General features: G+C 37.3%; 1 protein-coding gene across 25 annotated transcripts in view; it reads right to left on the bottom strand.

The window, feature by feature from the left end:
- The window catches only part of PTPRD (protein tyrosine phosphatase receptor type D), a 1,286,084-nt gene that overhangs the window by 934,708 nt on the left and 337,732 nt on the right, over positions 1-13,644 (bottom strand). For all 25 annotated transcript variants that reach the window (XM_041120674.1, XM_041120677.1, XM_041120678.1 and 22 more), the window contains exon 4: positions 12,303-12,410. The gene's annotated coding sequence lies outside the window, so the exon portion shown is untranslated. The remainder of the gene's footprint in view (positions 1-12,302; positions 12,411-13,644) is intronic.

Genomic DNA, 13,644 nt, shown 5'->3' with positions numbered 1-13,644 from the left:
GTTTGGTTAAGATTAATTTAGTTTGTTGCTTGAAATAATTCTGCACCGGATGTGTTCATGTGAAAATAAAAGGTGTAGAAATTCTCCTGCATGACAGTTGAAAAAGGTGGTAATATAGTTACCCAGTACAAGTGCAGCAAGGAACCTACTCTTCTATAAATGTAACACAGCCAAATATATCCATATTAGATTTAATAGTGACAGCTATGGTAAATGTGGCCTTAAAGACCTTTGTCCAGCTTAATAATCCACACACACCTCCAATGTCCTTTACTTTCTACATATTCAAGACTATGGAAGAAGTTTCAAATGAGTCAATTGTCCTCTGTTCTTTCACCTTTTTCTAAGTCTTGATATTCCCTGACATATTACAGAGGCAAAAGATGTGACACCTTCAATTTACTCATGTTTCATAGTTTCATATTTTCAATAATGTTAATATAACCCTTTTGATTTCTCAGCAGGTGGTATCCCATCTGCCACACACAAATCCTCCAGAAGTGTCATACTACTGCAGGAAATGTGTCCATCATGACCCAGCTGTCCATTACCAGATGAAGAGTTCCAGTTTTCTGTCCCTGCTGATTCTTCCACCTTCTACAAGGACTACCTTAAATACTTCAAAGAAAATATACATAAACTGGGGAAATTCCTGCACATTAGTCACAACTGGCTAGGACTGCTTCTCTTCTAAGTTCAACCATGTTTTAGAGTAAGAATAATATTTTCTAACTGTTCCCTACTAAAAACGCAATTTTACATTTAAAGTAACAATTGCAAAGTTTCCAAAGAATCAGGAAATCTTCTTAATTATTTCATTAATTATTTTGTTTGAACAGCTGCTATGTTTCCAGCTAACAGTGTACAACCTTTCTTGTCAGACAGGACAGGGACAAACACTACCACCCCTTTTTTCAGTTTGATTAGACCTGCTTAGCGCATAGAGTCTAAGCTGAACATCCATGCATGGTGGTTCCAGGCCTGAGGAGCAGGAGTCAGTAGCTCTAGTGAACAGAGAAAACTGTTGTTTCATCTGAAAGGTTGGTTACAGACAGTGGAACCAAAATCTATGAATGAAGATATAATCTATGAATCTATTATGTAATCATCATCCCTCAGTCTCCTCTTTGCTGGACAACATGAATCCCCACATTTGGAATTTTAAGTACCTGTATATCTGTCTAAGAACTGTACTGTGGTCCACCAGAAGCTAGAAGTTCAATTTGCATAAGACCTTTCAGTGATGATGGAACAGATCAACACTGAGCTGATTTGTCCTAAAAGGACTGAGTTTCACAGGGAAACCTGAAACCCATCAAGTCCCCATGAAGTTTCACACAGACTTCAGAAAGGACCTCCAAAGACAGACGAAACAAAATAGATGCATTTGCTGCCCCCTTGGAATATTGCTGAACTTTTCACAACCTCACTAAATATGTTGAGACTAGAGAGAGATCAGGTGTTATATTTACTGCTAATATGCTTTGAAGCAGTGAATGTCTAAACATAATTTTTGCTGTAGTAAGCAACAATGTGTGTGTGCATGTAGTCTGCTTGCCAATCTGACTGACACTATTTGAATGCTAATGATTTATTAGAGAACAGTAAGTCAGATTTAAATTGCTTTAAAAAAATGCAGCATCAAACCACAATGGTTTGGGAGTTTTTAAGACTGATCTAAGATAAAACACAGGGAGAGTTCTTGTACAATGTTTGCTTGCATGTTTGATTTGTAATGTTAACAATGAACTCAGAAGGTCTTTTCTATGAATTACTGCAAACATTCCTCAGCAAAGGAAGCTAACTAAACTTTTCTTAAGAAAGAATTCAATCAGCAGGTATACTTCTATGGATAATATATTTATGTTTATATGAAAATAAAAATCAACACCAGAAAGGAAAGAAAGAAGAAACCTAGAAGCCTTTCAAAGAGTATCAATTTTAGATTTCATTATTTATTTATTTTAATTTTGAGGTCAAAAGGAGCTGTAGAAAGATGAGGTACAGACACAAGAATGTTTCTTCTTATTTTCTGTTCCAAAAAGTTAAAACCATTTTGGTACAAGTGACATGTATTTTATTCCAGCACATTTAGATGAAAACAACATAATTTTTGCAACTGCTGTTACATTCACAGTAAATAAATTAGCAGATGTTTCTGATTAAACATTTGCCTCTGAATTTGAATAAAACATATTACAGAAAAGTTACAGGAGACTATAATAAAGTATAAAATGTAATCACAGATAAACAGAGTCCTTCAGAGGTAAAGGAAAGTGTCACTCCCACAGTAAATGTGGATAAATTGACAAAGTAAAACTTTAAAAAATGTTTTAAATTAGTTCATTTTGCTATTTGTATCACTTCTGACATTTTTAAGCCTCAGATGTAAGCAATTAATGGAAGAAGTAATAATCATTTAATGAATTACTAATATTTTATGATAGAATTTTGTTACTAATTCCTCTGTATTATCTACAAACCAGACAGAGAACACTGGCAGCATAGAGAAGACCATTTCTCCCTCAGTTTCAATACTAATTGTGTATCAGTCTTTAGTAACTAGGACAAGCACTTACAGATTAAGCACTGCTTGTGGTAGTGCAGTAAATAAGAGTTTCACTATTGCTAGTAGCAGATCACAGGCTTCGTGCTCATTTTGCAAGCTTTCAGAACTGAAGTTTGTGAGTTCTAATTTGTCTGAAACTGCCTTGACCTACCTGAAGGTGTATTTTAACTTGTTTAGACATAATTTTTTCTCATCACCACCTGGCTATGCCTGACTTGTTTTACTGTGAGGTTTTGTTTTGGGGTATTTTTTTGTTTTTGTTTTTATAGTGTATAACCATAATTTTAAATAGGTAGCAGTAACAAGTAGGTATTCTGTATAGAAATGTCAATGACTTTAACATAATGATTTGGTCAAGGGCTTTCAGGTATGAAAACAAAGGCCTTGAAAATGGGGTACATGATGGGGTGTAGAGGAGCACAGGCAGTAAATGACAAGAAACGAGGCCGAGTCTGGCACTGGAGACCTTACAGTTACAAACAACTCACCAATGTTCAGTTAAAGGGCAGACCTGTACCAATCATGATCGCAAAGAGCCTAAAGAACGTATGCTTAACATATGGATAGCACATTCTGTACAGTCATTTCAGATATAACATGAACTAGCAGGTCAATGAAGAAATAGCAAAGTGTAAAGAGTTTTAGAAAATGCAAAAATGATGCCATGTAAGTCCTAGACTGAGTAGGAAGAAACCTTCTACCTCAACATCATACTCATTCTATGAAAGGAGTCAAGTTGCTGACTGCTCACCGTACCTTCCCCCCCAACTCCAGAACAAAATCACCAATCATAGAACCTACAGAAGCAGTGAAAGAAAAAAGGGGTATATACTAGGAGTGTGTGCATAGCAGTTTTAACCGAATTATTGTTATGGAGACCTCTCCTCTAATAATAAGTTTTTTAAATTCAGAATAGAATAGAACAGAACAGAATAGAATAGAATAGAATATTATATTTCAGTTGGAAAGGACCTACAATCACCATCTAGTCCAAGTGCCTGACCACTTCAGGGCCAACCAAAAGCTAAAGCATATTATTAAGGGCCTTGTCCACATGCCTCTTAAACACTGACAGGCTTGGGGCGTCGACCACCTCTCTAGGAAGCCTGTTCCAGTGTTTGACCAACCTCTCAGTAAAGAAATGTTTCCTAATGTCCAGTCTGAACCTCCCCTGGTGCAGCTTTGAACCATTCCCACGCATCCTATCACGGGATCCCAGGGAGAAGAGATCAGCACCTCCCTCTCCACTTCCCCTCCTCAGGAAGCTGTAGAGAGCAATGAGGTCACCCCTCAGCCTCCTTTTCTCCAAACGAGACAAGCCCAAAGTCCTTAGCTGCTCCTCACAGGACATGCCTTGCAGCCCTTTCACCAGCTTTGTTGCCCTCCTCTGTATGCATTCAAGGACCTTCACATCCTTCTTAAATTGTGCAGCCCAGAACTGCAGACAAAACTCAAGGTGAGGCCATACCAACGCTGCAGAGAGCGGGCTAATCACCTCTTTTGACCAGCTGGTTATGCTGCGTTTGATGCACCCCAGGATGGGGTTTGCCCTCTTGGCTGCCAGGGCACACTGCTGACTCATGTTGAGCCTGCTGTCAACCAGCACCCCCAGATCCCTTTCTGCAGCACTGCTGAATACATGTATATCTGCTTAGCCACTATGGAAATGGCTGTGTCTAACTAGAAACTGAAGAGAACTGTTATTTGCAGATCTAGAAAAAAATTTCAGGGGCATAAAGACTGCATAGCCACATGTAGCGGCAGTTGGATATTGGGGTATCCTCCATGCAGATAACAACTCTAAGAAGTTTTTACAGACAATGTGTACACAGAGATTTCCAGAGGCAAGTGACTTTGCCTGATGTGGCACCCTTTGATAGGAATTGAAGCAACACCAAATCATGGCCTTGTCAAATATCACTCTGTTTTCCAGTGACAGAAGCAATAGCTTATCTCGAGGAAAAGCTGTACATTTTTAAAAAAAACACTGACAAAACAATATATTTTGTGCAAGCTTCATCTAGGAAATGACTGAAACTTTAATAATTGACTCAAGGCAAATAACTTTGCATGAAAACTCTCAGCTCGAATGCTTAAATTTGGCAAGTGAAAAGTGGCTAAAATCAGGGGTTTATAAGATGAAAACTGGAGTAACCCTTATATAGGGAAATATATATTTAAGCACATGTAGAAAATAAATTCTAGGCTGCAATCATAAAAACAAATATGCTTACTTTAATGTCAGTTTTAGCTGACATGCTGTGCACATTCTATATCAGAGATTATCATACATATCCCTATACTTAAAAAACAAATTATATAGTTCTTGCCTATGTACTGCATATTATTTCAGATTAGGAGTGATGTTCATACTATTCACCCTATTAAAATGAGTAAACAATTTCAAAATGGAGTGTTTCATTCTAGATGGAGGAGATTTTCATGCAAGGGGACTGACATGTCTGCATGAAGTTCTTCTGAGATCAACTTAGTGTGAACAGGTAGAGATCTGCCCAAATTCATAAAAAAAAAAAAAAGCAAAACAAAACAGAAATCAGTCAGGGATATTACCTGATTTAAAATATATAGCTAATTCCTCAATAATCCTCTTGTGATGTGTATCATGTGAAATGCAGACACATGTTAACCTTCTAATGATACCAGTCTGTACAATGCGACAAAGAAACTATATTACCATTTCAATAAATTATTTGTAAAGGGTTTTTTTTTCCCTTTTACATATAAAAGTTTGTATGTGAAATTAAAAGTAATGATCTTGGACTACTTGTTTTCTGTATTGCAGACAGCCCTTCACAAAGGACAACTTAATTTTCAAGACCCTAACCTAGCATTTGGGAAAGCATCTCCCCAGCTTTCCATATATTCCCTATATAACATTGGGGAAATTATTGCTCTTTCTGCACCTCAATTTTGCATTTGCATAAAGAGGAGAGTAGTTCCACTCCACAGGATTTATGAAAATAGAAGTTGTCAGCGTCCTACATGTTTGGTAATGATACTGGTATGCTAGAAAAAAATATTATATTCACATACCATTGCTGTTTGGTCTGCTTTTAGATTATGTCATTTATTTAGTAGTTTGTATGTCTGTCACACTTACAGTGTAGTTACTATTAACCATCAGCAAATTCTGCACTTATAAATGTGCAGAAGTACTCAAAATTCTATCTTTGTAGATGTTCTGGTTTCAAACACTTTCAAGAATATATTATTTACATAAACACGTTACGATTCAGAAGATTCTTTAAAAGATCTGTAAAATGCTATCAAGCCTCAATTTTAGTACATTAACAGACGTTAGTTTAAGAGAAGTTTTAAGAGAAGAGTTCCTGCAGACAGGAATTTCATCATGTTTAATGGGAATCAGTTTGCTGTTTTGTCTATATATAAGTTTAAAACTTGTTATTGGTGACCAAACAGGAACTGGAACTTCTTACTCTGCAGAGAGTATCATGTAAATCACAGCTCCAAAACTGCCAATAGGGTTTATTGCCCATACTCACTACCTGCCTCTTCAAAGGGTTAAAAAATAGGGAGACAGAAGGTTTAAGCTTCTTTTTTTGCCCTTGTTTACAACTTTAGTCAATCCAGAGAGAAGTCATCAGTGCATACATGGTTTGTCTTTTCCTGCATCTAAGGGAACTCTCAGTTCAGTATGTCTCTGAAGTCTTTACACACATAAATGGAACAATTATAAGAGATTATAAGATTAAGAGACAAATCATAACCAATTCTACCTTGTCAAATTTTGCCATCACATAGGCCTTCAGGAAAGCTGCAAAAATATTAAACTTGACCTTCAGTATGTATTAAAATCAGGGATAATCAGTTGATAATCAGGTAAGTGCTCTCTGGGGAAAGAATAGAAGACCTTACCTAATGGGGTTGCTAAAAGCTTGTGAAAATCTGATTCTGATGTTATCCAGACGCAAAGCTTTAAGCTTTCTTAGAGATGAAAGCTGAAGCCCTAGCAAGGGTCAAGATACACAGGTTCCGTTTCTGGCTTAACACTAGACTCTTGGTGTCAAATGTTCACTTTGCTGTGGCTTGGTTCCCAAATGTAAAATGAATACTGTAGTGTTTCCTTCCGTTACCTTTTATTTGCTAGCACTGGGACAAAGATGGTCTAGAAAGAGACCAGCACAAAAGCATTCTGGTGCCAGGACATTTTAAACTGCTGTAACATAAACAGTAATAGTTCTTGGGTTATATCCTTCATTTTACTGGGATACATTTGTGGTCATTGAGATTGCAAGTGTTAAGCTAAATTTATTCATATACACAGATTTTATTTTTAATCTAAAATAATCTTTTGCTTTAAATCTTGCACTTTGCTCAGTGGAAATACTTGTGAAATATATAACTGAACATTCTCACTGTTCATCTAATCTTTTTGTATTGCAGAGGATATAAATGGTTTTCAAGTCTTAAACAATTTAGTCAACCCACTCTATTTGTTCTTTAGAAGTGTTTCACCACACGCCAGGAAAGTATTTGGGAACTATTTGAAAGGTATGTACTGAATATATCCCAATGTAAGGCTGTATCTGGGGTACACTTAGCTGCAGTCTGTAACAATATACAGCATGTACACATTCTAGTCTAACTTTCTGATCATTTCACTTACTTTTCATACTTTTCCTCAAGGAGGTTATCCTGACATCCAGAATAAAAAGAGTTCTGTATGTTACAGTAAGGAGGTGTCTCTAAATAAATTAACTCTATTCCTCTTCCAATGGGTAAATTCCATAACTTTAATCTAGGCTGAATCTCTGAAAAGCACAGGAAACAGAGGCTAGTTGACAGACTCTCATGGACATGCACTTTTTGAATAAAGGTCAAGTCTCTGAATATATGGTCTTTTGGTGTTTTATTTAGTGTTTGCAGTCACAATACTAGAGAATGATTTAATCTATAGACAAGACCTCTGGATGTCACCTAGTCCAACCCCTCTGTACAAAGCACATCCAATTGCAGTATATTGCTCTGGACAATGTCCAGTCAGGTTTTGGGTATTTTCAAGAATGGAGATTCCACAGTCTCTCTGGGCAACCTGCCTACCATTACAGCAATCTTTTTTTCATTATTTCTAGTAAAAATTTTCTGTGTTCCATCTTGTGTTTGTTGCCTCTTGTCCTTCCTCTGTGCACCTCTGGGAAGAGTCTAGCTCTGCCTCCTCTACATCCTACTATCAAGTAACTGTACATACCAGCAAGTCTTCTACTCCCCCTCAAAACTGTCTCTTCCCCAGACTCAGAAGTCCAGCCCCTACAGCCTGTCCTTGGATGCCCTGTCCTTCATCTCCAGACCACATTGGTCAGGACTATTTCCATTACATTAATGTCTGTCTCAAAATGGGATGGCCAAAGCTGTGCAAAGTGTGCCAGATGCTTTCTCACAGGTACTGAATGGCAGTGCAGGATTGCTTCCCCAGACCTGCTGGCTAATGCACCTTTGCTAATGCAGACTAGGATGTGGGAGTGCTATGCCTGGGTGTACTGCTGCCTTGGGGCCAGCCTAGTGCACCCCAGAGCTCCCAGGGCCTTTACTGCAGAGCTACTCCCCAGCTGGTCAGCCTCAGCCTCTACTGTTACGTCACAGATGCAGGACTTTGTGTTCACCTGCATGGGATTCTTGTCAGATAATTTCTCTGAGCAGCAACCCTGCCCTCTAGCAGATTGACTGCTCCATCAACATTGTGTGTCATCTGCAAGCATGGTAAGAGTGAAATCTGTACCGTCATCCAGGCCATTAATGAAGAATGTTAAACAGTATTGATCTTGGTATTGCTCCCTGAGAGAAACTACAGATTTCTGGTCACTAGCTGGGCTTTGTCTTATGGATGACAACACAGCGAGGCCAGCAGTCCAGGCCGTTTTCAACCCAAATTGTTGACTGCTTATCTGGTTCATATATCACCAATCTAACAACAAAGGTATTATGAAAGCTGCGTCAAAGGACTTCCTGAAGTCAGGGTGATCAAGTATACACATCTTTGCCTGTCTACAGTCACTTCATCAAGGCTATCACTTTGGATAGGCATAATTTGCGCGGACCTGGATTTTCCTGAACTTGTTAACTGTGTCTATGATCTAGAGGAACCTCTGTGCTACAGTTTACATTGCAGCTGTTAAAAAGATAAGATGCTTCTTACCTACCTTACATGATTCTTGTGATATTTCTAAATTTATAATTTCACTTTGAAATAAAACATAAGTAAAATAAAACTGCTATAAGTGATTGTGACCTCAGAGGGATGCGCACACCATTCACATTCCACATCACAATGTTGAGTTCTGTTTTTTCCCATAACTATGCTTATTAACTCTGATAAATTCATACCATCTTTTCCCACTTCAGAAATATTGGTCATCTGATATGCCACATAAATACACCTCTCAGATGAAAAGCCACTTCTCAATTTGTAAAGTGCCAAACAAGTGTCAATCAACTAAACATTTTGAACATGTCCACTGTCTACGACTCTCTCCTGTTAATGTGAAATTTGTTGACAAAAGATTCTTCCTTCTTCAAACATTACTGGGACATTTCTTTAGCTTAGCATGTTGCATAAAACACAGCAGAGTGCTCAGCACTGTTCAGCAGAAGCTTGAAATTGCTTGTATGCCACTAGCTTAGATAGCTTCTTTGATCTTGAGATGAGTTTGTGAGACACAGAATTTTAACAAGATGTTGTAAATAGAATGGATGAAACATCCAGTAAAATGTAGTGTGTCAGTACAGACGTACTGGTGCTAATTTCACCTTGCATGTAATTGAAGAAATAGGCAACCTTCAATATATCCTAACATTGCTTTTGCTTAATATCAATGTATCTATGAAGTAGAGCTTTTTTTCTTCTTGAGAATTGGAATGGCTCTTGATTTCTTTGTCCAACCTCATAATATTAAAATATTCAATAAGCAACTATAAAAAGTATTCTGCTTTAAATAGACAGTAAGACCATGAATTTTAAAAAAATATTCTTCCACAAACTGTTGTCAGTAGCAAACTTTTCCAGGTTTAGTGATTTAGGGTTGCCTTCTAAAAATCTAAAGATTGCTGATTTGTGCCAGAAAACAGAAGAAAATTGCTTGTCTCTAATAATTCACTTGTAATATAAAAACCCCCTCTATTCATTCCCAAGCAACCACTAAAGGTTAACAAAACACAATAAGTTGGCAACTGGAAAATCTGTGTATATTAACCAAGCCTACTATTCTCCAGAGTACCTAGGCAATAGTCACAGCCATCCTCTTTAGACTCAGTAAGGTTAACAAGGCAATTATTTTCTAGCCTGAGATCTTCCGCCTGAGATTTCCACTCTCTAGCTATGTATCCCATTCATGATTGGCTGTTGGCAAAGATATTTAAAAAAAATAATTGGGGGAATTGTTGTTAACACTTAGGAGCTCTACTAGACTTCATGCAGAAATCAAGGCAGCTCTACTGCATACTGTGTATAAACAGGATCTTTTGGTATAGGATGGTTCTCAGTGTCATCTGTGCATTAGGATGCTACTTCCTGTCAGTTCATCCCGAGAAACCTGATGACTTTTATCCATTTTTCAGCTGTTTCTGTCTGCTACAGGTTGCTTATGTCAAAATGCCTGCATTAAACATAAGGAATGATGGCAAACATAGCTTTTAACAGAGGCCTTGCCACAGAAGGAGCACTACTGTCAGAAGACAACTCAAAGACCTTTCCCCTTTCTAGTTTCTCCTAGGATGCCATAGAAAGTCACATCTGAATTAAGATTTGGTGAGGCTCAAGGTATGTTCTCCGTATTGCACCCAAACTTTACAGTTCCTCATGTTTTATCTAAAATGCCACAGTCTGTCTAAAGCAGATGGGATCTTGCTTGTTAGTTGCATCCTCTCACCAGCAATCGGATAATAACAAAGAACTCCTCTTCTCAAAGTCTTGGGGCCTTTTCAGTTTAAAGTATCGCTGGGCTCCATTTTCATCACAAACCACTAATAAACTCCCTTTAGGCTTCAGGCTTTTTTGCTTTCAAAGAATAATAGAGATTTGGAGGAAATAAGCTTCCTATAATTAATAGAGGTGTTTCCTAAATGCAGCTATCAGTCACCAAATTGCTGAAGGAATGCTCTCAGTCTTCCAGAAAATTTTGAGTCACACATCAAACATTCATAGAGAGTAAAATTCATAGCAGAAAGTTCTAAAATGAAAATAACTGCTCACGTAAACATTATTATAAGTTTGAATCAAGAATGTTACATTAAGTTTGTTTCCCTTTTATGCCTGATCTAAAAAGAACTCTTCAAGGAGATTAACACATTTTATTTGATACATTTGAGAACCTGTGAAGAGGCCTAGTTCCTTTATTTTATGTAGCAAATACTGTATATGAGTCATAGCCTAGCTTGGTTTAGCTAGCAGTGGACAAAGAAGACAAAGCATCCATTCAACTTTATCAGTATTTCTAATAATCAGTAAAGCAATTGGTGATCCCAGGTTAATATAGCCACTGAGAGGAATTTGGCTCCTCTATTAGACTGTCTCTATGGAAATAGGTCTAAAAATAAACATTTTGAGCAATTTCCAAACTGTTAAGTATTGTAATATATGAGCTAACAGTTTATTTCATGGTGACACTAGCATGTTTTCAGAGATTCAATTTTTTTTTTTACCATATCATATCTTGCCTATCTCTCTGATACATAAGCATCTTTTATTGATACTCCACCCTCACCATCTCTCTTTCCTTCTTCTTGTCTTTCTCCCTCTCTCCCTTTTCTCCTTTTCCCCGGCTAGTGTCCTCCAGGTTTCTTAGCAGTTGTTCAAAGAGGAAAATAGACACTCAGTGAGAAGTTATACTGTGAGTAAAAAGCAGATCTGACAAACTGAAAACCATTCTGCCTTTATCTTCTCTGTGAGCTCCTACTAGCTATAGAAAAGTAGAGGGTTTTTACATTTACCAGGAAAGCATACCAGGGAAAATAAAATATTCTAAGTTGAACTCAGATACCAGAGCTCATTAATAATAAAAAACTAAGACTACAAGGATGAGAGGTGTGCTTTAATACAGCTGGTGCCTTCCACATATTTCCATTAAGAAGTTCTCTGCAGATTTTTTTTTTTATATCTGTGTATAATTCCTGTACTGTGTGGCTTCAGCACTACTGTCACCTTAGGTCCTAGCACAAGAAGGATAACTTGTGGGACTCCCTCAGAGACCATCTCTGGACAATCAAGGCTTCTGACTCTGTCTCTCATCCATGCTTGTCTCCCATGTTTTCTTCCATGAGAAAAGCAATAAGAAGAAAGGTCTATTTAATTAGCACCCAAATATTGTTTCTTACATTTTTTCACCGTTTCTCTTCTACATCAAACAGATTACTATTTATCTATATTTTCTTGATCATCGAATATATGAATATATGTTCATGTTTTATATTTATGTTTTATAATACTTTGTCATTACTTTAAGTGAGTGCTTTCAATTGTCTAGAAAGGAAGAGGAATCAGAATGTGATGTCATTTGCAAAATAACATTATAAAAAGATGAAGTAACATACTGATTTAAGAATGTGTTTAAATGAGAAATTGAATTCCATAACATGGGAAACCACAGTGCTCTAAAGCATCTTAGAAACTGCATTTTTAATTTATGTTTGCTGTTAGAAATCAGCAGGCTTTGTAAATTTAGTCTGAAATGAACCTCTGAATGTGTAAGACTTTGCTTACTTGGAGTTGAGGATGATCAGCTCTTCCATGGCTGGTGCCAACATTCTGTCAGTCAAATTCTTAACTAGGTTGTAAAGGGCCAGGAAAGCAGTTGCTTTTTACTCCCACCTGGAACAAAATATTGTGTCAGTTACTTTTTTTTATGGTCTTCCAAGTGCAATAAAACATTCATTACATTATCTTCGCCTGTCACATTAAGGGTTCATCAGAACACTTACACAAGGGATGGAAGCATAAACTTTTACACTCTCTGAATTTCTCTTTGAATGTTTGATAGAACATGTGTGTAAATAAATACTCTAAATAATAGTTTATTTTGCTATAAAAATTTCTTATAAGATTTACTGTTATATTAATTCATAACTTAATTTTAAATAAAATATTATTCACACAAGGTATGCATTTCTAAATGCTGGTACTGAAGAAAGTAAAATCAGAACATCTAGCAGTAGAAAATAGAAGTGTTTCAAAGCAAAGTAATTTAATGTATGTATTCAAATAATGAAGATTCATATTTATTTTGATCTTAGAGTACTATTTCTTTTTTACAGACTTCTTCACCTTATCATGGACTATAGTCTTCAATTGTAACAAACTATTTTTAAAGCAGAAGGTTAATGAAAAAGTATCTCAATTCTAAATTGCTCTCTATCACCTTTGAGAGGACATGAAGATAAAAAGAAGTCCCAACTGATTAAAAAAGTGACAAATATTATATCTATCTACAAAAAGAGGTGAAAAGTAAGATTTAAAAAAACACAGTCCAATCAGTTTCACTTTAGTTCCTGGGAAAATTACAGAACAGCTCTTCACAAAAGATATTTGCAGGCACAAGAAGGGCAAGCAGAGGCAGCGTGGCAGCATGCAGGTGCAGGGCAGCATGGTGACCACACAGCAAAAAGCAGTGTCCTCTGTTTCTCCTGAGCTTCAAGCACCTGATAGGACCAATGCAGCCACACAGACAGAGCTCCTGTCCAAGTATACAACCACCCAGATTTGTGGCTGTGGGATGTGCAAAGGGATATTCCTGGAGGTGGCCGGTGATTGCAAGCAACCCTGTGAGAGGTGTGACCAGATAGATGAACTGCTCTGCTAGGTGGCAGAGCTGCAGGAGGAGGTGGGCAGACTGAGCAGTATTTGAGAGTCTGAGAAGGAGATTGATCAATGGAGCCACACTCTGCCATCTCTGATGCATGCAACCAACTCAGTGTGGCCACTATGGAGACAGGTCCAGGATCTGTTTTGTGCCAGGAAGAAAGCAGTGTTAAAAGGGATAAGGAGGAGTGGAAGAAGGTTACAGCATGGAGCCATAACAAAAACCCCTCTTTATCCTCTAAAATAC

This window comes from Aquila chrysaetos, chromosome Z, assembly GCF_900496995.4.
Source record: "Aquila chrysaetos chrysaetos chromosome Z, bAquChr1.4, whole genome shotgun sequence".
Lineage (NCBI taxonomy): Eukaryota > Metazoa > Chordata > Aves > Accipitriformes > Accipitridae > Aquila > Aquila chrysaetos.
The sequence above is the reverse complement of the archived record's forward strand: the minus strand, read 5'-3'. Positions and strand labels throughout refer to the sequence as shown.